Source organism: Lissotriton helveticus, chromosome 7 (genome assembly GCF_964261635.1).
Source record: "Lissotriton helveticus chromosome 7, aLisHel1.1, whole genome shotgun sequence".
Lineage (NCBI taxonomy): Eukaryota > Metazoa > Chordata > Amphibia > Caudata > Salamandridae > Lissotriton > Lissotriton helveticus.
The window spans coordinates 297,719,260-297,746,901 of NC_136068.1; positions in this window are offsets into that span (position 1 = coordinate 297,719,260).

Below are 27,642 nucleotides of genomic sequence, written 5' to 3' on the forward strand. Positions count from 1 at the left end.
ACACTCCCCCCTCACATTCGCAAAGAGGAAAATTATGCCAGTTTTAGGAAGAACATTAAGACTTAGCTCTTCCAGAAATAACTCTATAGAGTATGAACATCTCATACCACTGCTCAACCAATTGTCGTCGGCGCCGGGAAACCCTTTTTGGGTAGCTGTGCGCCATACAAGTGTAAAAAATAAAATAAAATAAAAATAAACAGTAGCACTAGCAACTTGCAAGCACAGTACATAACATTTGTGGCATGTATCTATCTAACCTCACACTTCGTCGGCCTCTGCTAGAACATTAGTGGGAGTTTCAGGAATTCTACTAGCACTATATGGACTCACTACATTAGACTCAGACAGTACACCAGTCTTCTTCTTCTTTCTTGTTTAGCGAAATTGATACGTAAACTTGTGAAAGCCGGCATAATGCCAGCGCATTCAACTTGCACCCGAGAAAAACAGACGCAAGCCATGATGACACAGACTTGCGTTACTGTTACCAGTTCAGTACATGCAGGTGGTGAAGCTCTTACTTTTCTATTATGGGTGGCACTGGCCATACTCTGTTACAAGGGCTAGTGCTCAATTAATTTAAGTTTCACCCTGGACTGCCCCTGACTACTACAAAGGAAAATGAAGAAGATAATATGATCACCTATCCCTTCACAGGATATTTGCTTACATATGGGCTGACTTTAGGTGCTTTGTTTTTGATTGATCTGTGGCCTATTGGTGTTCAGTCAATGTCAATGACAGAGTTGTAAAAAAAAAAAAAATTAACAGGTAGTGAGTGGTCCCCGTAATCGCCGGATATATGCTGTGCTTGCAAACTACTGTTACTAGTCATGGTAGTATTCTGAAAAATTACAACTTCTTTCCTCGGCTTTGCTACTCTGGCACGGAGGTGCAGTGTTACATGTTCTTCAAAGTAACACTCTTCATCCAGTGACCGTCTACTCTGTCTACATACACCTATGCGGAAGATACCATCCCGGCATCCATCTATTCAAAGTAAATGTCAATCACTCTTCATAATGTCTCAACTGGACAAACCTTACTTTTTCCCAACGAAGAACAACCTTTTTATTTTATTTTGTAAACCGCCAGCCATGCATCCGTGCTTGACTTGCTTTTAATTTTGAACCAAAGGATATATTGCGCACACATACAGTTTCTGTTTCACCCACACAGGCAGTCCTCTTTTCTTTCTCCTTCCACCCATCCTTGATTCAGCCTTCAACCGGCCATGCATCAGATTCCCAGCCACCTCGGGCCGCATTCGAAAACACGGATCATTCTTTGCCAGTCATTAATTTTAACTCGCTCGTCCTTCCTTACACCCTTCTTTCCCTTTTCGTTCATCCCATCCATCAAGTTCATCTCTGATCTGACTTGGCTTCTTGATAAACCTTTCACAGCTGAGTTGAATCAAATTTAGAGGAGGCCATTGGTTACTGGTCAACTCCCGCCGCTAATGCTATTGCTAATGAGAAGTCAAGGGTGACTGTCTTCTACCTGGTTGACAAAAACGTAGTTCTAAATTTGTAAGTCTTCTTAACAGTAAAGTGTACTTGTACTGTACAACATATACACCCCTGCAGAGAGCCCTTTCTGCAATCTCAATAAGTAAGGAATATAATAGCTTACCACTGTCCACCACTACCGTGGCATCCCCCACAGCAATTCCTGCTGGCTGTGGCACCGCATCCGCCCCTGGAGTGCCCACCTCCGCGCTGGCCCCGGCACTGGTGGATGGCTATGCGGATGGTGTTACGCTTAGAAAATACATTTAATATTTTTAGATGCCATATACACCACTCCCTATTTTGTCTAGGAATAAAAAAATGTTACTAGTACTACATAAACAAATTTAATAACTTGTGACTCTCTAGTCTAAACTAAAAATGTCCCTTTCTTCAGGGAAGGGTGTTTTTTATTTATGCTTAGCCACAACATGTGATGCTACACTTTTTGGCACAACTGATGAATGCTTGCTTTTAACACGCACCATTTTTCTCCTAACAGACAGAAGCTTCCCTTTTATGAACAAGAGCAAGATCATGATTAGTCAGAGTCGTCAACGATTCATCCCCACCAAGACTTTAAGTTCCAAATAGGTGAGGGCTCTCCCACAATTAATGGGTGAAATCAGCCACTTTTTAGTCGTTCACCGTTTATCTTATATAAGTTGATTTTCATAAATGTTCATACATAATGCACAATTTAAATTTTTACAGAGTACACACAGAGCTAGTTGTTTTACTTTTAATAAAGCTTTAAAACTTACATAGACTCTGTGGTTTTTGGTCATGAGTGAGTGAGCCAGGAGAAGGCACTGGAATGGATCACCTCCTTCCTCGACGGAAGAACACAAAGAGTCCGCCTACCACCGTACAAGTCAGAGGCCACCAAAGTCATCTGCGGCGTACCCCAAGGATCCTCGCTGAGCCCAACCCTCTTCAACGTCTACATGAGCCCCCTCGCGGCCATCGCACGCCAACACAACCTGAACATCATCTCCTACGCCGACGACACCCAGCTGATCCTCTCCCTGACCAACGACCCCGCCACCGCCAGAGCCAACCTGCACGAAGGGATGAGAGACGTAGCCGAATGGATGACGACCAGCCGCCTGAAACTGAACTCAGACAAGACGGAGGTCCTCATCCTGGGCTCCACGCCCTCCGCCTGGGACGACTCCTGGTGGCCCCCCGCCCTGGGCACCGCACCCAAACCGACGGACCACGCACGCAACCTGGGCTTCATCCTGGACTCCTCCCTCTCCATGACCAGACAAGTCAACGCCGTCTCCTCGTCATGCTTCAACATCCTGCGCATGCTACGTAAGATCTTCCGGTGGATCCCCACCGAGACGAGGAAGACGGTCACCCAAGCCCTCGTCACCAGCCGACTGGACTACGGCAACGCCCTCTACGCCGGAACCACGGCCAAACTCCAGAAGAGACTCCAGCGGATCCAGAACGCCTCGGCGAGACTCATCCTCGACATCCCCCGACGCAGCCACATCTCCGGACACCTGAGAGATCTGCACTGGCTCCCGGTCAACAAGAGAATCACCTTCCGGCTCCTCACCCACGCGCACAAAGCCCTACACGACCAAGGCCCGAGCTACCTCAACAACCGGATCAACTTCTACACTCCCAAGCGCCTCCTCAGATCAACCAACCACGCCCTCGCCGCCGTCCCCCGCATCCGAAGAGCGACGACAGGAGGAAGATCCTTTTCCTACCTGGCCGCCAAGACCTGGAACTCACTTCCGACCAATCTGCGCCTGACCCAAGACCACCTCTCCTTCAGGAGGAAGCTCAAGACCTGGCTGTTCGAGCAGTAGCGGCACCCCCCCCCCTCCCAGCGCCTTGAGACCCTACGGGTGAGTAGTGCGCTCTACAAATGACCTGATTGATTGATTGATTGATTGAGCGAAAGGGTTTGCAATTTGCAAGCATGAGTCCGTGAGTCTGAGAGATCGGGACTCTGACTCAGAGTCCGTAGTCTTATGTTCTGGGTTGTATAATCATTGGGATCATCGCTGCATTCGGGAGCTAAATAAGGACTCTGACACACTAGCTAGTCAGTAAGGAGATTAGGGGTTCAACTTCTGACCAAGGTATGTGGAAAGTCTAACTGCGCCTATTATCACCAATGCCCTATTTCTTGTCCATAGTTCTGTATGTGCAGAATAGTCCCTGCAACAGTAGTAGTGTGCCCTCCTATCCAATCAAAAAGTAACCCAGTATCTTATTCTTGGTGGCCATTGACATTTTATTGTTGGGAATTGTCAAAGCATAAACATTTAGAAGACTTCAATAGACATTATGGACAACCCAGAGGACTGCACTCAGTGCCTAGAGCTATTGCTAAATAGGAGTTGTGTTTAACACCTTTTGCCAACTGTGCAAGCTTAGCTAGTTACACAGACAGACTAATAATAATCTAGTAGTAGGACAGACAGTCATAGTAGAGACAGGATAAGAATTTAGAAATAGTCTCCAAGAAGATCAAAGACGATTTAGGAAAAAATAGAATTATGAGGAACGTTTGGAATAAATAGGTGCTGTAAAAGATAGGGAAGTATAATTAATAATATTAACAGGAAAACTTACTGGGGCCAGCAGAGGGGCCCTCGGCAGACCTATCCTGGCCTTCCTGTTGTTCCTGCTCCGCCGGTGCTGCTACCTCCTCCTCCTCTGTCCTCTTGCCCCTGGGGGGAGCTGATGTACAACATGTAAGAAAGACACAAACATGGATGATTGTTGTCAACCAAATCAAACATTTAAAAAAACAATAAAAAAAAAAATTTGGTGAAATAGACAACAATTGCACTAAATTTATTGACCTATCTGTTGTGGTCTACTAGGATATTAGTATTGCTGGATTCGCGGACCGTCTAGTTGGAAAGTTATGTAACTCACTAAACCAACTACAAAAAGGTTCTACTAGGACTGGCAAGCAGCACTCCGCAGCACGTGAAGTGACAGACACAGTCCGTCATGATTGCGGAGCACTAAAAAGTTTCCTACTGAATAGTAAATAACCAGTCATAATATACTTAACCTATCAATCCACCACCACTATCTCTTCTTAGTGGCAGGAGTACAAAGGAAGGACTGGAACTGAGTCTCTAGTGACTAGCATTACGCAGTTCTGTAAAGTACACTCATACATAATCACTCAGGCCAAATGAGCACAAACTTGAAAACAAGTAAGCAGAGTAGCACCGCCAGTGAGCAGGCGAGCACCTACAATCACAGAAGCTTTTGAAACATAATTTTCCTGCAATGTAATCTCTAGTGTCCAGCATTACGCACTTCTGTAGAGTACACTCATACATAATCACCCAGGCCAAATGAGCACAAAATTGAAAAGTAAGCAAGCATAGTAGCACCGCCAGTGAGCAGACGAGCAGCCGAGCACCTGCAATCACAGAAGCTTTTGAAACATAATTTACCTGCAATGTAATCGGAAGCATTCTTGCTCTTCGGAAAAAACAAATATTTGCAATATCATAACACAGAGCAGGAGAAAACAAAGAAGTGATTATATAGCTACTACTACTCACCAAGCCCAGGGATCTCCACGCCAAGCAGGTCGAGCAGGTCGTGTTTCCGGTCCAGGATGTCGGACCACCGGTGCGTCGCCTGGTTTTAGGTACGCCGGACCCCAGACTCCCAATACATGGCTCGGCACACCTTTCCCCATAGCTGGTGACGCTCCCGGAGTCCGTACCTGGCACCGGGCCTGCCACCTGCCGCACCGCTCTTGGGGAGGGGGCGCTGGACGAAGAAAACCAGTGTGGCCACCTCCACCGCGCTAAAGATCTCCCGGGCAATTACATCCTCCCCCCTTAAGCACCCGCAAGGGAGCCGGCTACGGGGTGCGGGACCCTTCCCCTTAGACTTGCTGGCTCCCTTTGCCATGGTCCTGGGTGAAAATATAAAAGAATAGGGAAAAAAATTAAGTAAAAGAAAAGAGAAAGCTAAACAAAAAAGTAGTTATTAAAGTAACAAAAAGTTGAAAAAACACAAAATATAGAAGTAGAAACAGAGAGGGATAGATAATGAGTAAAAAAGATTATAAAAAAGTTCAAACAAACAAAGGATTGCAAAGATTAAAGCAGGATAGAAATAGCATGCCCAGAACCATAGCAATGAATGAAAAACAAGATGGCCGCGCCCATTGCGACCACGTGGGTATGTTTGTGTGATATTTCCCCCGCGATCACGCAAAAACGGACGCGAACATGTAATTGCGCCCGCACGTAGGAAATGCCCAACGCGAGCATGCAACTTGTGCCCGGAAACGGAAATACGCAACGCGAACACTGAAAACAAGATGGCCACGCCCATGTACGACCGCATGGGTAACTTCGCGGTAGCTGCGCTTAAAAAGAACCCCATAAACACGCAAAAATAAAAAATCCACAAATTCGCACAGATTTGCGAATTTTGCGGGCCGCGAGTACGTATTCGCACGAATTCGCATACTGCGAATTCGCAAATTTCGCCCATACTTATCGATTAGTGTACCCCCAGCGATTCCACAGGCCCCAGGCCTACTTTCTAATTCTCTCATGGTACTTATACCACTTTCTTAGTATATGGTTTGTGAGACCCCTAGGGCATAACGTATACTGTGCAACTTACTGTATATTAACTGTGTGACTTGTATTGTATTTTTACCTCTAACCTCATAAAGAGTGCAAAGGGGTTGTGTTTAGATTAAATACATATATATTTGATATATACCTTGTGTGATGTCCTTTCATTTGGTACTCAAGGGATTATAATTGGTAAAACAACTTGCTTAACTCGCCTACTGAAGTCTTAGCCTGAAGACTGCTGGTTCATGCTACCACTAGGATAGCTTTCTATAAGGTTGACTTTACAACCATCATCAATAAGGGTTGATTAGACTAGTGCAAGGTGCCCAATAGAACTAGTGGACATTATATGCCAGGCTAACTTCTCACATAGGGTACACGTGATCCCTGCCCTGTCTCTTTGTTCCCTAATAACATTGTCTTAAGGCCTGGGGTAGGAAAGTTTCTCAGTTATTGTTTAAAAATTCTCTCTTTCTGTCTGATTTGGATTGGTGTCAGAGTGCTGAGCTGGTGGTGTATAAGGGTAAAGGCTGCCTGAAGAAATGGGAGAGGATCTTGGGGACCTGGAGGGAGTTCAAGGGATTTTGAAGGTAGCCAAGACACAGGGTTAGAACTGGGTTCACAACACTGCTTGTATCTGCGCGATTTGATTTCAAATGATTTTATTAAGTTTTAGAAAGCATATAATGAAAAAATAATACGCACTTGGTTATATTAGGCAACAATAAACAGTAGAAGAGACGAGCATCGTGATACAACCAAGTATAAAGAATAAGACATAAAGAGACATAACCAGGAAAACTGATAGTAATAATAATACATATAAGTAATAATAAAACAGAGCTGAGCAATACCATAAGAAACAACAAGACCCTGAGAGTGCATATACTGGATAAGATTCTCTATTTTACTTGAGAGAGTAGAAAGCATGAGACTAGGTAAGATATAATCAATACTTTCCCATATAATTCCATAGGCTACCACTGTTCCATATGTAATTATTCCATCAACAATAATTTCCGTAACTTGCACCCTAGGCCAAACCCTCACTCAAGTAACATTGGAAAACTTAACGAGGGTTCTCTTAAATGTGTGCTGCTGAACACAAGATCACTTCCTCAGCATGAATATGAAATTGCAGATTTTTTGGACCAACATAAGCCTGATTTAATGTTCCTTACTGAGACATGGCTTCATAGTTCCTCCGACCCTGACTTAAACATTGCCATACCTGTTGGATACGACTTCCACAGATTTGACACTGAAATACAAACTCACGAATTTTACTCGTGTGGGCTCTCCCTGTATTCCCAAGGGCCCGGAATTTTAAAGGGTGGTAAGTTTTACATCATGGGCATATCACGGCAGGGGAAACCTTCACGCCGAGTTTCACATATCCCCACGGATAGAATACGCCTTAGCGTGCGTAGACCACCGGGGGATATATCTGAGTCCTAACGAATGCTGAGCATAATTAGCACTAACAACAGAAAATGGTTGACCTCCATAGTTGCATAGGACATATTGGTTCAAATTTATTCAACCACTACAGTGTCCGCTTCACTTGTTTTTAATGATCGTTGGCTGTCCCATTATTAAAATTGGTAGAGGGAACAGTTGGCCTTCTTTTAAATCACTTTTACTTTATCATTTTTTGGGCACTAATTCACCAGTCCAATTAAGAAAAACGATCTCCGCTGTGAATCTAGGCGTTGCAGCACACCAGGGAGACATTCGGTCTCCTTGGTGGAACCCTATGATGAAGCATGTCACCAACCATGTTGGTGAGCGAGGGTACTTTTTAAAAACTTAAGGTTTTTCCACCAATTCACACTTTTTTCGGGCTTGAGGTATTTTGCTTAGTTTAGAAGTAGGTCACACCTAGATAATTCTCTTTTTTATATACCTCTGTTGTCACTCTTTCATTGTTGTATAGATTGATTTAGGGGTAGAAGAGTGACTCCTTTACCCTTACTCTCCTGTTGTTTAAATATTATTTACCGTTCCATATCAAAGCCACCTTCTCTGACATCCTTCTACTGAAAGAAGAAGCTATCCAGTTCACATTCAAATGTAATAATTCATCTGTCTTTAATGGATTACTAATTTATAGACCACCAGGGCCTAGAAACTACTTTATTGAATCTATTTCTTCAGTCCTGGAGTCCTGTATGGAACACTCCAACTTTTCCGTACTAAAAGACTTAAACTTCCACTGAGAGTCCATTGCAAGCTGTGACACAAATAAATTAGTAGATGTGCTAAAAAGGTATAGACCTCAAACAAATTGTCACGGAGCCAACCCACAAGGAGAATCATACCCTGGACCGTATTTTTACAAGTTACCCACAGATAAAATTCAGGAGCACGCTGCCATTAACTTGGACTGATCACAGGGCTATATTCTTTGATTTACTTCTGATGGAGTCAAACACCAGAGAACAGAAGAAAAACAGGACAGGTGTAGTACGCATTTGAAGGCAAATAGCTATCCCTGACTTAGAAACTGCGCTACAGTCCCATGATCCCCATATAGATACCGACCCAGAAGTAGCAGCCCAAAATTTTAATAGCGGGATCGATAAAGCTGCGGAAAAAAACGTTTAGCCCCTGAACCTCTCAAACACCTCAGCAAGAGAGCACCATCAGCCCCGTGGTATACCGTTGAACTAAAAGAGTTAGAAAAGAAATACAGAGCTGAGGAACAAATTTGGAGGAAGGACTATTCCAACAATGACAAACTACAGTACAACAAGGCACTAGTAAAGTATAAAGAGGCAATAGTCTTAGCAAAATCTAGCTTCTCTACTGAGAAAATTATGGCCTCCAAGAATACCTCTAAAGAACTCCTTAAAACAGTTTCTAATCTATCCCATTTTGGCAATAGCAAACAGTTCAATTTGACTAGACAGTTCTGCGACAAACTCGCAGATTTCTTTTAAGATAAAGTAGTCAAAGTTTACGACGAGTTTTCAAGCAGCAAAACTGGAAAAGAATCATACTGACTTAATGACGACAAGGAAACTACACAGGTTTTCCTTCCATTCTGAACCCTTCTGTAGGGGATGAAGTTTCAAAATATGATAGACATGCATCAAATCTTGTTGATCCTCCTTCGGAATCTACAACACAATAAATATCGGTACATCTTACTATAGTTCTCAAAGTAAAAACATTTTATTCATAGAAAGTTACAGAGTTACAATGAGGTGACTATTATTTGCACTCCAAGAATCACGGTAATTTAGAAAAGCCAAATGGTCTGGCCAAAGAAGAAAGCACCCTGAATGAGTAGTGAGAAAAAAAAATTAAACATGCGTTCAAGACATCTGAATTTTAAAATACCACAGCATGAAACCACCCTAAACTTATGTGTAGAAGTGTCAAAAACAGTGTGACATCCCGAGAATACCAAAAGTAACCTGAAGGCATTCTTACCCTCTGAATTTACGACTTCACTCTCTGTATGACTAGAAACAGAAGTAGGAATGATTGTAAAAATAAACTTAACAAGAAAAAGAAAAATAACTGAGGGACATCAGACATGATAAAGAAAGCGGGTCTTACCCGTCGCTGTAATTGAAGAGAATAGAAGTGTACTATTTTCAAAGTGTGAGTCCTCACGAGATAACCCCCCGAAAGTGTAACCGGTTCGGATAATCCAGCAGAAACCCCGGAGCGTTCCGAATCCAAACGCCGGTGCCGTGTGGTAAAGAGTAAGTCTATGACAAAACTGCCAGGCGAACAAGAAACAAGTCTCTTAAAATGTCAATGATGAAACGCTCACCTAAGGATGAGAAAACGTGGTTTCAAAGTCTGAAAACAGAAATGAAGCGAACGCCGATCTTCGCGGTATCAAATTCTACCCAGAATGCCTCAAGCGTTTAAAGGTCCACTAACGTGAACTGGGAAAAAAAGTTAAAGGGATACAACAAAATTACAGAATAGATCGGGAAGCAACTTTATTGTACCGATCTCTACCAAAGACACTAACACTTCCCCTCAGCTTGCAGTGCAGTAATTGAATACCAACGTGCGTTTATCTTACACGCAGAATACAAGGTGTAAGGCCTATGATATAAAGGTTGCATGCCGTGTAAGTGATATTGAAAAACTGTCCAATGTTGAGAATTAAACTCATGATTCAAGCAACCATCAAAGGGTATACATAGTGTCTACACAGCTACAAAAAAGGAAGAGAAGTAAATCAAAAAGATGAAATATATAAAAATAAAATAATGAAAATAAATTGTGTGTGACGACTCCTGAAAATGTGCTGCAGTGAACCAATGTACTAAGTACACAAAATGACGGGGAGAAAAGAAAAGACGCGAAACAGAAAGAAGAAAAAGAGTGCAAATCCTATTACAAGGAATATAAAAATCCAATTTTAGATACATCTTCAAAGGAAACACAGTAACTCATAATTAGGGCTCCCGGTTTTATGGTATTTATTTTTTTGCCATTTCCGTCTGTATTTATCCATATTTATTTTTGGGGCATTTTATCTCTATGTATCCACATTTATTTTTGCGATAAGCAAAAGACGACGCAACAGCTAGTATTTTACCACATTTATTTAAATTGACATAGGAAGGAGGCTGTAGGACATAAATACCGGTTGTGACAGAGCGAGCCCCACGCTAAACATTAGCTCTAATGTGGCTTTAAGTCAGCCCAATTGTTTTTACTGGAAGCGAGTGGACTAACCTATAGCTGCCAAGGTTTCAGATTGACATGTGTGACATTTCCATAATTTCAGTGAAATTATGAGACATTTTTACGACTATGAGTGGCTTTGTTACGAGCAAAATCAAGCAGGCACACTTACTAATCCAACTCAACAATGTTGCTGAGTTAAACCGCCCTAAGAAGGATGAAAGGAACTGCCAGCCCTGCTGAAATCTTAACCTAAACCTGATCTGCAGTCAATTATGTGAAATGTGCTCCATTGCTGCCTTTAACTGGGGGTGGGGGAGGGTATCCCAAAATTAAGGTGCTTTTCACGCGATAACCTGGTGTGTGATGGGGCTTCACCCCAAATGAAGGTACATTTCATGTGACTGCAGCCCTTACCAGCCTGGGGAGGTGGGTGAGTGGTGTGTTGGGCGGGGGAGGGGTTTCAAGCGTTCGAGTGGGGTTCACTCTGAAATCAAGGTGAATTTCCAGTGACAGCATACACTTTGGGGCCCAATGCCGGAGCTTCTGTTCAAAGTCCATGTGCGTTTCACATGAAAACAGACGATTTGCGCCATTTACTGATAGATTTTGCTCCGACATCGGGTACCATATCCTGAGATAAATACACCTCCTTTCTGCTGCGGCATACAGAGAGTTTCACCCCAAATTGAAAAAGCATTGGACGTGATAAATGGACTCGCTGCCGATTTTTATAAGGGATATCACCCCAACGTTAGGTTACACTTCTCATGATATTCAAACAATGGGAATTTGTGTCGCCTCCGTTTCATAGTAATTCATTGATGAATGTGTCTTTAAAAGTACATGTGAATTTTGTATAGCCATATGGTGACATTTAGCCACATGCCGATAAACATCACAAAGTGTGATTGACCGCCAGCCGCACCCGAGTACTTCACAGGTCTTTAAAAGGACCATTCACTAGTTAACGAGGCTTTGTTATTTTTTTCACCCCTTCTTACCAGACTGCAGGCAGTGTCTACAGGACCCCCCTGTGCTCAGTGGCTTAAACATCGAAACATGTAAAGACCTGCCTTTTACAAGGGACAGCAGAAATGTTTACTTGGAACCTTTGTAGCAAAATTCCCGACGGCAGCGCGGCAAAATTTGCTAGTATTTTGCCGTTTCTAAATATGAATACAGACAAAGGAAATATAGATTTCCATCTGTATTTATATGTAGTTATCCGTAAAAACCGAAAACCGGGAGCCCTACTCATAATGATCATTGAGCCCCCCTGGAATCACCGTACCCAGCAGTTTTATCCAGTGTGTCTCTCTACGTGCCAATGCAGTGTTAATATCTGTACCTGTATTAACTGCTACCCGTTCTAGAATGGCGAATCTCAATTGGGGAATAGTATGTGAAGCTTGTATCCAATGGGCCACAAGTGAGGAGTTAGTGTTTTTATTTCTAATTCTACTCTTATGCTCTACCATGCGAGTCTTGACCTTACGACTGGTTCTTCCCACATAAAAAAGTCCACAGGGACATGTAATCGCATATATCGTTTTTCCGTGTTACAGTCTGCTGTGTGACGTAATTTGATGTTCCTGCCTTTGTGTGGATGTGTAAAAACATCCCCTGTGATGACATTACCACACTGTCCACAATTATAACATTTCCTCATCCCCCTTTGCACTGATTTATCTGCTGTAACAGTGGGTTTCAAAAGTAACATTGGACAGAGTAGAAAAGCTAATACTCTCAACAAAGTCTGGAACCCCTTTGGACCCCTTTGAACCCCTGTCCTGCCATGGTTTTTCATATGGCACCCAGTATACTTGCAAACAAATTAACACCTCTTCTTATTAACATTCAGTGAAAAATGAGGTGTGCTAAGTCGCCTACTTCCTCTTCACAATTCCAGCAAGTTGGGGCTGGTCGAAGATTCTGCTTGTGTAGGCATGCAGGCTTTGTGGAGGAGCCAAAGTTTTGTTTGTGACAAGACAGTAGAGATTTTTTGGTAGGTAACTAATTTCCATATGTGGATCCACTGTGATTCTGATAGGGGGCTAGAGGCGTGTTATTCCCAGAACGTAATTAGATTTTTGTTCAAGTTTGTGGATTTAGGTCGTAGAAGTTTATAGATGTGAGAGACTTGATGTCCAAAGCTGTTTTAGTGATGAAGTTCGGGAAAGAAGGGGTTTGTCTGTTTAGTTTATACTTCTACAAGGCAGTTTTAATTCAAACACAGTTATAAAATTCCATATTATTGAGATGGTAATTAGTTTAGATTTCCGAGAAAGTTAAGGGAAATAATGAGCCTTCCAGTTAATGAGGGAAGAAGATGCCTTTATTTATCCAATTTACAAAGCAAATGATTTCTAAAGGCTCTATGTTCAAGAGTGTTATGCTTGTGTTAAGTTTCTTTTCTAGTTTTAGTAGGGAGGTCTTTGTGTTCTTAAATATGGATTTAGATCTAACTAGTCTTTTGGTATTAGTGGTTAAAAGGGTGAGTTGGTCTAGCTTGTCTAAGATGGCCTTTTCAATTTCCAGCCAGACTGATGTGTATTTGTTGGGCGGGAAAGCCAATATGATTCCTGCTTCGCTAGGAAGGCAGTTTTAAAGTTGGCTAGGCTAACACCCCCCAGGGATTTGTCTAGCCTAAGCTTTTTGAGGGTTATTCTAGTTTTCTTACCTTGCCAAATGAATTTTGAGATGACATTATCTAGTTTTTGATGAAAGTCTTTGGATAGTAAGGGGGTAACATGTTAATAAGATAGTTGACTAGTGGGGTGATCATAATTTTTATTGTTTTGATCCTGCTCCACCAGGTGATGAATTTGGGGGACCATTTGTCTAGTTGTTTCTTAATTTTATCTAGTGTAGTGAATTCATTATAGTGTAAAGTATCAATTATTTGCTTCCAAACTCGAATTCCAGGTATTTAATGTATCAGGGTTGCCATGCCAGACCTGAATCACCTAAAATCTATTTTCTATTGTGTATATTTAAAGGTTTTACTTCAGATTTGTCTCTGTTCAGCTTATAGCAGAAGTGTTCAGAGTAGCTAGCTATAGTATGCATTAGTGCCTTAATTGAGGGTCCAGGGTTTTCTGTTACTATCAGAATGTCGTCCGCATAGGCGGCTAGTTTAACCTGTACATTATCAAATCCTATCCCAGTGATGTCAGGATTGTATTTGATGTCTAGTAGAAGGAGTTCTGGCGCTAGTAGAAATAGGGTCGGAGAGGGAACCATTGACCGCAATCCTCGCAGCGGGTTTTGCATGTAATGCCATGACCATTTTAATGAAGGGATCACCAAGGTTAAACTGCTTCATACATTGGTCTAAGAAAGGCCATTAAACTCTGTCAAATGCTTTTTCTGTGTCTAAGGTTATAGCTACAGATGGTGTGGCATTATTATTTGTGTATTTGAGGACATGACAGAAAAGGAGGGTATTGTCCTTTGACATGCGGTACATAATGAAGCCTACTTGGGAGTTGCTTATTAGTTTTTGGAGTAAATCATTAAGTCTGGAGGCTGATATTTTTGCATAAATTTTGCAGTCCACTGTAATGAGTGAAATCGGTCTAAAAATTTTGGGATGTAACGGATCTTTCCTTTCTTTGGGGATAACTATAATATTGGCTTCTGCCATTGAACCAGTTGTAACTCCTGAGCTAGCTAGGTTGTTGAATACTTTTGACATGGTTGGCTGGAGAAGATCCATGAAAGTTTTGTAAAATGTAGCTGTGAAGCCATCTGGCCCCAGCGCTTTAGTATCTTTCAAGGATTCAATGGCCATGGACATTTCTGAAGCATTTATTGGTTTACCCAGGATGACCCTATCAGGTCTGATAACTTTGGGAGCTTTATACCTCCAAGGTATTGTGAATATTTTTGCGGATCGAAGTTTTGATCGTCATGATATAGGGTTTCATACGTTTTTATAAACAGTTCAAAATTTCCTTTGGGTTAGTGTGTGATTGGTTGTTTGTATCTTTAATTAACGTGATTCTATGTTGGTTCTGTTTGTGTTTGAGGTAAAAAGAGCATCTTAACCGCTTTGTTAGATTCACAGAGTTTGAGGCTTTTAGATTTGTTTATCCATACCCCGCGCATTTACTCAAAATGTTGTTGTATTCATACTTATTCTGTGTTAGTTGGTTTAGTGTATTGTTATCTAGAGAGTTGGCATTGTTAATTTCTAATTGTTTAATCTTCTGTTCTAGCTTGATAAGTTCTGCGTTATAACCCTTGTTAATTTTTGTTTTAATTTCGATGAGAACCCCCCTCAGGGTCGCTTTCAGCACATCACAAACAGTGTTCACATTTGTTTCAGGGAGATTGTTATTTTTGAGATAATCCTAGTTGAGTCTTCGATTTTGTTTTTGCTTTCGGGGTCAGCTAAAACATTATTGTTGAAGCGCCATCTTTTAAGTGGAGTTTGGAGTGACTGCCAGCTAACATGGTGTTAATGCATGAGTGCTCAGACACCAGTTTAGGCGAGATATTGGTTTGGTCCAGTAGATGGGTGAAAGAGCCCGAGATAAGTATATAATCAGTTCATATGTATGAATTATGTGGGGTTGAATAAAAAGTATAGTCCCGGGCATCAGCATGTTGAAGGCGCCAGGAGTCCTTGGGGTTAAATTTAGAGCAAATTTGCTGTACCACACCTAGGACCATATGTAGGTAATCTCTATTTACCGATTCTTAAATACCGAATTTTACCGATTCGGTATTTCAGAATCAGTAAATAGTATGTAGGTAAAAATTCGGTACATTTTACGGAATCGGTAATATTCAGTATTTTAAAATCTGTATTTACCGATTCGGTAATTCCCATTCATTCCTATGGGCCTGAGGCCCTTAAGAATGAATGGGAAGCCATTCACCATTACCGATTCGGTAAATACCGAATCGCTAATAGGGGGAACATATTCAAGGGTAGCAGGGTGTCCCATTGACACCCTGTTGCACCCCTGAATTGTGCATGTGTGCACATGTGGCACACAGTAGCAGTGGGTCAATGATTAGTTGGCTCAAGTATGTGTTCGGAATCTGAAGGTAGAACTAAACTACATCAATAATAAGCATCTTTCCTGTGTGGAAAAATACCCATCAGTTGTCGATCCTGGACACCCTGTTCATCATTTGGTTTCCTTCACACCGGGAAGGTAGGTTTCAACCAATGTTAATGATGGAAATGGAAACCTTTAGATGTTCTCATATATCAAGGTGTGGACAGACAACTATAGAGCAGTGCATGTGTAAAGTGAAAAAGTGTGAACTGTGATAAGAACAGATAAAATTGGGTAATAGAAAGGACAAACAACTTTAATATACACCTTTCTACTCTCAATATAATAAAAGGCGTGCGATACTAGTGGTTTTACTAAATAGACACTAATCCCTATGTACGGTCAACATGTTTCTGCAGACTGAATTTTGGAGCCTCAAAGGTATCCTGCTGCTTTCTTCAGGTCCATAATCGCGACTGCTCATTTATAAGTGAAAAAAATGAGAAAACTATCACCTGGGTATTTTAGTAGTTCATCATTCTCCTACCTTCGGTCATATCCAGAAGATCCCAGAAGAGATGTGATACCCATCCAGACACATACAAAAAGACAACAACCAACAGAACAGTCAGTCAGTTTGGTTGCACTATACCAGAGTTATGTGCATTAGTGATTCGTTAAAAAATCGAAATCTAGTGTCTCATAAGTTACACCACATTTCCAAATCTTAAAGTGGTTGCTCTCACTCACCAAAGTTGTAGGAGAGAAACGCTCCACCCCACCTGGCCACAGCTCAGGTAAATGGAGCCCCGCACTGATGAGCATAAAAAGGAAAACATATTGAATAACGGGTTAGTATGACACGTCAGAAAACCGACTTCATTTCACCACCTAGGAGTCAGAAAAACACGCCTTGTAAATTAACCTGTGTGTGCTAAACACAGGCATGCTCTTATGTGCTAATAATTACCATCAATGGCCTCACTATGTATGTTACTCATAAGTGTCCTTCCGCCACTTTCCGACATTCCGTAGTTGTTATAGGAAATCGTTATGGTAATGGCGGCGTCCTGAGCTATCTGCTCGTTTGCTTCCTGCAACATGCATGCATTAGGTGACCATGATACAGATGGAGTGCTGGGTTAGTTGCAAGGGATCACATTGACTCAATGTATCGATTGATGGTAGTAGCACTATTGCAGGTAATGGACAGCATTAAATTGGGTGGGCTCCATATTGTACACAGAGCCCTTAGTTGCTGCTACAGTCTCGGGCTGAAGTGAGCGAGTGAGCAGTTATCATGGGTCAAGAAGCCACAAAGTGAAAAAGTGCTGGCAATACTAGAGCTCCGCATTGCACAGGAATCAGATACAGTGACGAGATATATGCAGATGGGATTCGAGCGGGGGTGTTGCTGCTGCCATTTTAAAGTCAGGCAGGTACAGGCATTTACTCGGGTTCAATCACCGTGAAGGGTGAATACCGCCAACAGATCTAAATTAAAAGGAACCTTGAGCAGAGGAACCCAGGCGGTTTTATTCACAAGAAGCCGCCGCTCAGTGAAGGGAACAGCTGTGCTTCTAGGCTGGAAGTGCTGCAATCGGGTGTGTCCGTCATTTTGGAGTGGATGCAAAGTTCCACTATGGTGATTTTTGGCTCAATATTATCCCATAATTCGTGTGTCCCGTTGGTTTTCGTACAGCTTCCCAGGAGCATCACAACATGCGGTCCCCGAAATGAGTCTTTGTACTCTTATTCACTTCGGTGGGGTAGAGAGGGTGGCACTTATATCTCTGCGTCGAGCAGAGAAACAGGATCAGGCAGCCATCAGCACTGCCAACCAAGCCACGACCCTTTATCTGTGCTATTTGAATCATAGGTGCGAGAAGACAATTGATCTATCATAACGCACCAAGAAATGTTATACACATGACTGTCTTGAGAAGATCACCTTGCTATGTATTGTATTCAAAATACATTTTCTACCTGTATAACTTGTATGATGCAAATGTTAATAAAAAACAGAAAATAAAAAAACAATTCTCACTTTTAATATATACATTACTAAAGTATGATGTGCTAGGAAACTATCATTTACAAAAAGCACATTTCCAGAGAAATGGCCATAAATGGTCCCATTGACATGCAGATTTACCGATAAACTATATAGGGTATAAATTAAAATGTGGAAATCATGTTTCAGCAAATATTTATCATTTGCACATCACCAAGTAAAGTGTTCCGATTTGTTTTGAGCCTAATAAATCATCATTTCCATCACACTTCTGAATTAAACAAAAAGTGGTTTATTAACTATTGAAATATATTTTCAAATATTTGTACAGTTGTTTGCATGTGTTTGGGAAAAACTACATCCTTTCATTTCAAACAGCAGTATTGTCAGAGTTCCCTTTATTTTCTCAGACTCCAAATTTAGAGGATTTTGTAAACACGGTGCTCAGGATAAAATAAGGAGCAGTTTGTAAGAAGAAATAAGATGGCATCTGATATCTGTCTCTGAAAGTACAGCAAATGTAACATGATTTAAAAGCATCTTTATGGCTCATTCACTTTCTGAATTAAAAGAACACCTGGGGCTGTACTGTGGAAGTGCCCCGGGGGAACAACAGGCTTTGCACGCCACCGGGGGCCTTTGGTATTACAGAAGGGGATGCAGATATTGTCCATCCCCTTCTGTCATGCTGATAGCGCTGTTGCACATAAACTGCCAATGCTATCAGAGTGCGTTCCCTCATTTGCATGAGGGTGTGGCCTCATTCAAAATCGCAGGCACACTGTCAGAGCGGCCCCTGATTGCAGCCCCCTGGAGGGGGTTACATGGCTCCCCCAGACATCCTCTGGCAGGCGGGTGCAGTCACTCTCTGCACCCGCCTGCAAGGGGATCTCTAATCTCCCTTCAAAGTGCAGGCAGGTTAGATTTAGCTCAGGTAACTATAGCTGCTGAATTTCACTGGTTTTGTATGAGTGAATTATGAGCCTAACTAAAACAATCCCTGTAACCTTTAGTATTGTCAGTGAATTTCTATGGTTTATATTTTTACTTCTATTTTCTAACTATAAAGTCCCTGTAACTTTTGAGGCTGTGTAGGTCTGTCAGTGTGTGTGTGGGGGTGTGAATGTCTGTGAGTTGGTAAGTACCTGTGTGAGTGTGTCTGTGAGTCCCTGTGTGGGTCTTTGGGTGGGTGGGTGAGTGGTGTGATGCATTTTAGGCATTTATTTATTTTATTTATTTTATTTTAAGGTTTTATAGAGCGCGTAGTAACCCTAGAGCATCCCAGCGCTAGAACCAGAACTCAGGAGAGGTCAGAATCGAAGGGGGGGGATTTAAGGAAAGAGAAAGGTTTTCAAGGCCTTCCTGAATTGGAGAAGATTAGGTTCAGTTCTCAGTCTCCGAGGAAGGTTGTTCCAGTGTTTGGCCGTGTGGACCGAGAAGCGGCGTCCTCCGGACCGGGCCTTTTTGACTCTGGGAACAGTGATGAAGTTCTCTCCGCCTGAGCGGAGGACCCTACTCGCATTGTAAGGGATGATGAAATCCTTGAGGATGGGTGGGCCTTTGTCGTGGAGGGTCTTATGGGCCAGACAGAGGGCCTTGAAAGCCACCCTTTCTCTGACTGGGAGCCAATGCAGGAGCTTCAAGGCTGGCTTTGCCGAGGATCTGGCGGGGGTGTCGGTAAGTAGGCGGGCCGCGGCGTTTTGGACTTTCTGCAGGGTATTGAGGGTGGCTTCGGAGGCACTAAGGTAGATTGCGTTGCAGTAGTCCAGCCTCGCCATAATGAGGCCCTGAATCAGGAGTTTCTTGGAGGTAGCGGGGAGCAGGGGGAAGACCTTTCTGCAGGCCCTAAGGAGTCCAAAGCAGATTCCTGCTGTTTTTTTGGCCTGTGATCTGAAGCTCAGGTCCTTTTCGAGCCATACGCCCAGGCTCTTGACCTCCTACTTCGGTGTAGGGGGGTCACCTAGACAGACGGGCCAGATGTCAGGCGGCAGGGAGGGCTCTTTATGTCCGAGCAGCAGGATCTCGGTCTTGGACCCGTTCAGTTTCAGTGCCGAGGAGTTCATCCAGTTATGAATTTCCGAGAGACAGCTGTGAAGGTCGGGTGGGGATTGGTGCGGGTGTGAGAGGGTTACCACCAGCTGGGTGTCGTCGGCGTAGTTGATAATCGAGACGCCGAACGGGTTGACCAGTTTCTCCAGCGGGGACATATACACGTTAAATAACGTAGGGCTAAGGGATGAGCCCTGCGGTACTCCACAACGGAGGGGGATTGCGGGGGAGTGGCTGTCATTCTCCCAGACTTGGAAGGAGTGTCCGTCTAGGAAAGATTTTAGCCACTTCAAGGCCGTGCCCCTTACTCCGATGTCTCCCAGTCGTTGGATTAGGGTGTGGTGGCTCACAGTGTCGAAGGCCGCACTGAGGTCCAGGAGGATCACTGCCACTGATCCTCCCGTGTCCAGAATGCTTCTGGCCTTCTCCACTGCTGCCAGGAGAGCTGTGTCAGTGCCCTGTCCTGGACGAAACCCTGTCTGGGAGGTCCCGAGTAGATTGTTGCTCTCAAGGAATAGTGATAGTTTTTTATTCACTAGCTTCTCCGTGATCTTGCTATTTCCTGGGAGGAGGGAGATAGGTCTGTAGTTGGCTAGGTCCAGGGGGTCTAGAGAGGGTTTCTTTAAAAGGCCCTTTGCATGCTTAGGGTATTTAAAAGGAAGAACCATGGACTCTGCTCTCACCAGGAGACAGAAAGAAAGAAACCACTCATCAGTCACTACATATTGGATTGTGCTTCACAACATCAACAATGAATTCACCTCCATTAGGGAATTCATGGCATTATTCATCGTGGAATACGAGAGGAAACACACTCACTTTGTCCTTGCAAAGCCCAAGAAGATAGGATTGTTTGTGCTTCACTGAAGTGGAGATTGAACTGGGGCACCTGCTATGTTTATATTTGTAGGTGCTTCCAATTGAGATTTAATTGCTGTGAAATCAACACCAGGGCCAGATCCAAACCTAATTTTTTCCATGAAGAATTCCTAGTTTGGGAAAAACGTCTACCGATTTGGAGTACTTTCATTTGGTTGATTAGTTCGGGCCACAGCCGCAACTATATCTTTTGGGAGATATGGCCCCCACTGATGGCAAAGTGAAAGGAATCAACAAGGGAGCATTGTAGATTGGAGTTAGGATTCATATTGTTTGTGTTAGACATGGGAGTCTTTAGTTGGCAAGGGTTTGCACCTTTGTCCAAGTAGGGACCCTTCTTCCTAGTCAGGATAAGGGAGTTACACTCCTAAAATAACCCCTGCTTACCCCCTTGGTAGTTTGGCACGAGCAATCAGGCTTATCTCAGAGGCAGTGTGTTTAGCATTTGCACATAACCAACAGTAATACAGTGTAAGCACTACAAAAGGACACCAAACCAGGTTAGAAAAATATCCAATATTTTTATATAATTTAAACAAGACCAAATACGATAAAAATCCACCATACAGGCGGGTCCATCTGCCACTACAATTTTAACCTCTAAAGGAAATGTGGCAGCATTTGAACCAAGTGTACAACATCAAGAGGGTTCAGAATCTGGGCTGGGACAGCCTGATGAAGAGACCCAGGTGGCTCAGTGCAATTTAACAAATAGTTGAGAGGTGACAAAAGTATTAAAACAGCTGAAATCCGATGGAGCCACTGGCCCAAACGGCCTGCAAACCAGCCTTTTAAAGAAGGTGCATATAGGTTGGGCAACAGTGTTGTCAGCTCTTTATAACTATTCTTTTTTAAATGCTGATATACCAGAGGGCTGGAGTGGATCCATTTTTTGACCCATATGTAAGAGCAGAGATCGGATTCTGGCTGCAAATTATATATTGGTTACCCTACTTGACATTGAGGCAAAAGTCTACGCCTGAATTTTATTAGAACATTTAGAATCCTGGGTGGCCAAGAAAGGCTTTTTGCCATTCTTTTAAATAGGATTTAGGGCGGGGCATCCACAGTAGACAACATTGAAGCTCTCTCTGTCCTCAGGTACCGTGCCCTTCAGAGGAATAGACCACCTCTCTTGTATGTTTTATAGACTATAGCGCAGCTTTTGATAGGGTGGACAGGGCTATCCTCTAGAGCAGAGGTCTTCAAACTGTGGGGCGCGCCCCACTGGGGGGGCGTGATGGGTTCCCAGGGGGCGCGAATGACTCTGCATTTGCATGTAAATGAAGATGGCCTGGAAGTTTGGCGATTTTTATTTGCTGCATTTCCAGGCTGTCTTCATTTACTTCAAGCCCTTGTAAGAACGGTGATCAGCATGCCATGAGGTCAGGAAGTGTGCTGGCAGGGTTAAAAAGTTGCTAAAAAAACACAATCATTTGCAATGCAATAGGTCTCCAATTTGTGAAAGTTAGAGCTATTGCATTGTAAATGATGTTTCTTGACGAATTGCTGAAAACAAAAGACATTTATGTATTTTTAGTTTTGCCCCATTTCAATTCCTGACCTATGTGAGGATTGCTCAAGAATGTATTTAACCAACATCCTGCTAACAGCAACAGTACCAAAATAAGTGCTTCAACACCCATTAAATATCACTAAGTTAACAACTGGTTGTATTTATTATGATGCATAAACATCAATCATTTTCAAAGCACCTGATGCCACGTTCCCTGCCCCAGCATCAATTAAAATGCAGACCGGAGCTTTGTCTGGAAGTGGAAGTTTCTTTTGACTCATCATAGCACAGAAGGTTAATATGCCTGCTGCACAGAACATGTCCGATTCAGATCACACAGTACATACACTATAAATAGGTCAATGGGTTATAGTTTTTCTCAGAGAGATCTTTTTGTTACTTGCAGTTTAAAAGTTAAAATACTAATATATAGCTGAGTGTTATTAACTGTCATCAAAGAGCTGCATGCAAACTGCAAGGAATATATTACAGATACATATTTTTTGTCCAGTTTTTCCTCATCCTAGTATTGCAAAAAGGGTTCATTTGTGAAGAAATCAAATCTTCTTATTTAAAGAAAACCGCTCACAATGGTGTTACATTTTAAATTCTGAATTTGTGCTTTTCCAGACCAAGCACTCTTACACTATACTGCCTACAGGTGACTCCTACACCTTGAAGGCCTCTGTCTTATGTAACATTTCCTATACACAGATTAACACTTGTATGATTGTCTCTGTGCAACGTATGTGTGATGTAACGTGTTCTGATACCTTAAACTGGTATGAGTGGCGCTATAAAACTAAATTAATCTAAAAGACAGTGGTAATGGAGACTTGGGGGCATTGTCAAATGGTGGTAGTGAGGGAATCCGTGGCGAGATGGTCATTAGGGGGGGAGGGGGGCGTCAACAAACATTGTCGCACAGGGCGCCACCAGGACTAAGGCCGGCCCGGAGGCCTTTATTACAGAAATGTCCTTAGTCCCGAGTCTTGTGGTAGCTGTTTTTTTCTGCTTGAATCATGATTATAAGAAATGTGGTAATTACAGAACAACAGTGTTGGTAAATTCAATTGTTATTTCCTATGAGGTTTAAATGCACACCACACAGGGAGGGACTTGCAGGGCACTGGGTGGATTGGTAGGTACTGCCCTCTTCACCCGGGAGATTTGGGAGTGGTAATTGCTTCACAGCACTGAATTCACAACTGCGCAGTTACTCTAGGGAAGCACTGAGCCTACCAGCCAACTCTGGTACAGGGACAATAGGCTTCAGCAGCAGGCTGAGCACTGGGAAAGAGCTGCAGTCAGAGAAAGATGTATTAGTTATAGAGGTCAAGCTCATCAAAAGGCACCAAAGACGAGTTTAGAGGTAACAGGGAAAAGAGCAACAGAAAGTAAGAGGAGAATGGTGGAATGAAAGGAAGGCAGGCTTGGTCCAGGGGCAAATAGGCTGGTTCGGTGCAAAGAAATATTGTAGTCAGGAGAAAGGGCAAAAGGGTTTGTCACTAAAGGAAGTTGTCAAGATGAAGTTAAAGAAGAAATTGTTAAAGGGGGTGGGAATTTTTTAGCGGCAAAGGGAATAGTTAATGTTTGTTTGAGTGCTGTGAGGACATATTAATCTGCGCGGCAATAAGCAGATGGTTGTGTTTTTTGTACCTGAGCTCAAACGACCTTATGACAATAGCAACAAGGTGTCCGTGGTGATCCTATCCCAAAGTAGGATTGGGAGACTAAATGGCTGCTGAATCGACACTCCACATATTTAAAAAACATGGCAAAAGACCACAAAAGAAGTGAATTGTGGAGAAAAATAAATCGCAGAATACATAGAACTAGGTTCACTTAAAAACATAAGTGTGCAACAAGAATGCATTTGTCTTCCTGGAGGGCACAATGAAAAAGAATTATCGAAATACATAAATCTGTCCTCCAGAATAGAATGTTTGTAAGTCCTAGTTTACAGCACTAAATAATTGGATATGCAATACTATGCAGAAGATAATGGATTACGTAGCAAATGTGGTAATATAAGTGGCCTTCCCCCCCCCCCTTTTTTTTTCCTTTAAAAAAAAGCCATTCATTAGTGAAGCAGGTACTGCTGTCAGGTATGTAAGTGGCCACTGCTGGTTATCAATAATTAAGCAGCTGCAGCAGGACTGGGGCCCATGGGTTTGAGGGGCCCACTGCATCACAGTTATCACCGTCTACCTTTAAAAAAGAGGCATGGGAGCTTATTTTCCTTTTTAGCATTAGGACCGAGGGCACCTTTGCAGAAAAAAGGGAGACATAGTGTGGGAGCTTTATGTTTTTTTCTGAAAGGGACAGAGAACCTTATTCAAAATCGGAGTGATGGGCAGGCATGGTGAGGAAGAGGTGAAAGATGTAGAGGAGATACCCTTCTACTCAGTACTGCTGTTATCAATAATACAGTAGGTGTAGTTGCATTGGGGTCCAAGAGTGGGAGGGGCTACAACACCCCAATAATGGGGAGCAGTATTTTTGGGACCACACATGTTTTTGTTTGATGCATTTGCTTTTTTATAAGTATCATACTTAGTGTGGTTTATGAGCTATTGAAAAAGTATTCCAGAAATCATCTCATAAGCCCGTCCCTTGCACACAGCCATGTCCCTCCCGCTCCACCAATCATTGCCTTAAAGTTTTGTACGGGGGCCCGACCTCAAAACATTTTGCTTAGGGGGGGCTCAGAGCAAAAACGTTTTAAGACTTCTGCTCTAGAGGAAGCTTGCGGCATGTGGTATACCATCAAATCTGCTAAGAGCTAATATATCATTTTATTTATTTTTGCTTCTTAGTATATCTTTCCTTACAGTTTTCTCGCTAATTTGGCGAATTTCAACTTGTTTTTACTGTTTGATTTTAAGAATGTGTTCTATGTTTCAACAGACAATTTGCAGGAATGTGCAATGTTTTTGATTAACTATGCACTCTTTTAAATAAGTTCAAAAATTGAAATTGTCTGGGGTTATGAGGTGGGTTTTTTCTTTAGGAATGTTCTGCAGTTACGTATTTAAACATGTGGGGAAAAAAATACTACAGAGCTGCTGTTCAACTATACACATCCATCAATCATCAACAAGGGATGGAAGCAGTAGAATGGGCACTGCTACAGATGAAGTTAAGTCAAGAAAAGAGTTTATTTATTTTGAAATTGTTGCATTTTTGTTTATACAATAGTTATTTTCAGTGGCAAGATCAAATTTTTGGGCAGATGACCAGAACTATCATGGGATTCTCTGGGGCTCCAGCCTATGCTAATATATTAATGTCACTTTTTGAGCATGAACACATTCTTACGAACTACCAATGGAATCAAGGCATAGTAATGTATGGTCGGTACATTGACAATATTTTTGTGATATGGTCAAAAACTCAACAAGAACTTGAAGGTTTGATCGCTGATTTGAATACAAAGAACCCAAGGATACAGTTCACTCACAACATCAGTTTCAATTCTATTCATTATCTGGATGTACTTGTCACCAAGGATCTGGCTGACAAAAAATTAATGACAGATGTGTACACTAAACCTACTGACAGAAACAATACTCTGATGTACACGAGTTTTCATCCTAAAAGCTTGATTACTAATTTACCATACTCTCACTTTTTGAGAATAAAAAGAATTTGTGCCACTCAAGAAACATTTGATAAGCAAATAAAAGTTCACCGCAATAGATTTGAACAACGAGGGTATCCAGCTGAAATCTTGGATCAATGTATTGATAGACTCGCCATTATTGATCGTCAATCACTGTTGATTTCCGTCACCAAAGTACCCACACGTGAATTTACATTTGTTTCGAAATTTTCAACATCAGCTAATCAAATCAAACACATCATACTCAAAAGATGGGAATTACTTCAAAATGAAAGTGAATTCAAAGGAATTTTTCATGAGAAACCTATATTTGCCTACACAAGAGGCCGCAACTTGATGGACATAGTTCGATCTCCCAGTAACTTACAAACTCTATCTGATTTCAAAGGAACCATGAAATGTCAGAATTGCATACATTGCAATAATATCATTACTGGCAATACTCTAACTCATCCCATGACAGGCAAGAAAATCAAACTCAAGCACACATCAGATTGCAATAGCTCTAATTTAGTTTATTGTCTCAAATGCCCGTGTGGGAAATTATACGTGGGTAAAACTGAACGTAAATTGAAAATTAGGCTTACAGAGCACAAGAGTAACATTCGGGCTAAGATCTAAAGCACCCCCATAGCTATTCATTGGGATGAAAATCACCATAATATAGCGCAATTACGTGCTCATATAATTGAGGTGGTACAGAAAAAGGAGGAGCAAGACAACTCTGCTAGACTATTACAGCGTGAAATTTATTGGATTGACTTTTCGAGTACAGGTATTCCAAATGGCCTTAATGATCGAGTAGATCTGGGATGTTTTCTATGATCCATAGGGGCCTTTCCTCTACCTCTATGAACTACCAAAAAATACCTCCAATATAGATATGACTTCCATATGAGCTTAGCACTTACAGTCCATGAGCAATTATATATTGTTTCCAGGCAGGTTTTAGCCACAATGTGTCTTACATACTTGTTTTGCACTTCTGATTAGTAGAATGACACTGTGAAAGATTTTATCAGGAACTCTTGTTCATGTCGGTATATCCTGCATTATTATTTATCAACAAGCTATGTTACAGAATAATAGTTGTTTGGGACGCTAGATTTCATTGGTAAGATCAAGTAAAACTTGGAAGTATGATGCAACAGTGTTTATTATGTCTTCAATCAACCACATTATTTGCTTATAAAACAGCAATCGTTTGTTTTATGACCTGATGCATGATTAATGTATATGACATTATCTTGATGTATGGAGAAACGAATTGTATTAGACCTGATGCTAATATACAATTGCGTATGTAACATTTGATATCATGTTTAATCCTGAGAAACTTAGCAACAGGATTTTGATTAACTTCTGGTTTAGCTTTGAATTAATGGGTTACTAATACACTGCCCTACGACTTATACATTCTCATGCAGTATCAGCTCTATTTGTATAATCTGGTCGCCACCATACTCTATTGCCACAGAATACCGAAGTTGTTCAAACAGCCATTAATTGGTGTAGCATTGTTTTCCCTTTCTGTTGCTTTTCTTTCGATCAGATATTCTAAATTTTTTTTAATATCTTCTTTCTCGGATACTCGACATAGCATAGAACGAGCCAGAGGGTTACATCGCAATGTAAAACACCCTGAGTATCTACTAAGCACAGTATCATTTAAATTGATTTGTTTTTTTTTAGATCGGCACCACTAACTCTGTTACGACAGGCAGTTACCATGGGACTCCATTTCCCATGAGCATACGTATATCCTCCCAATCA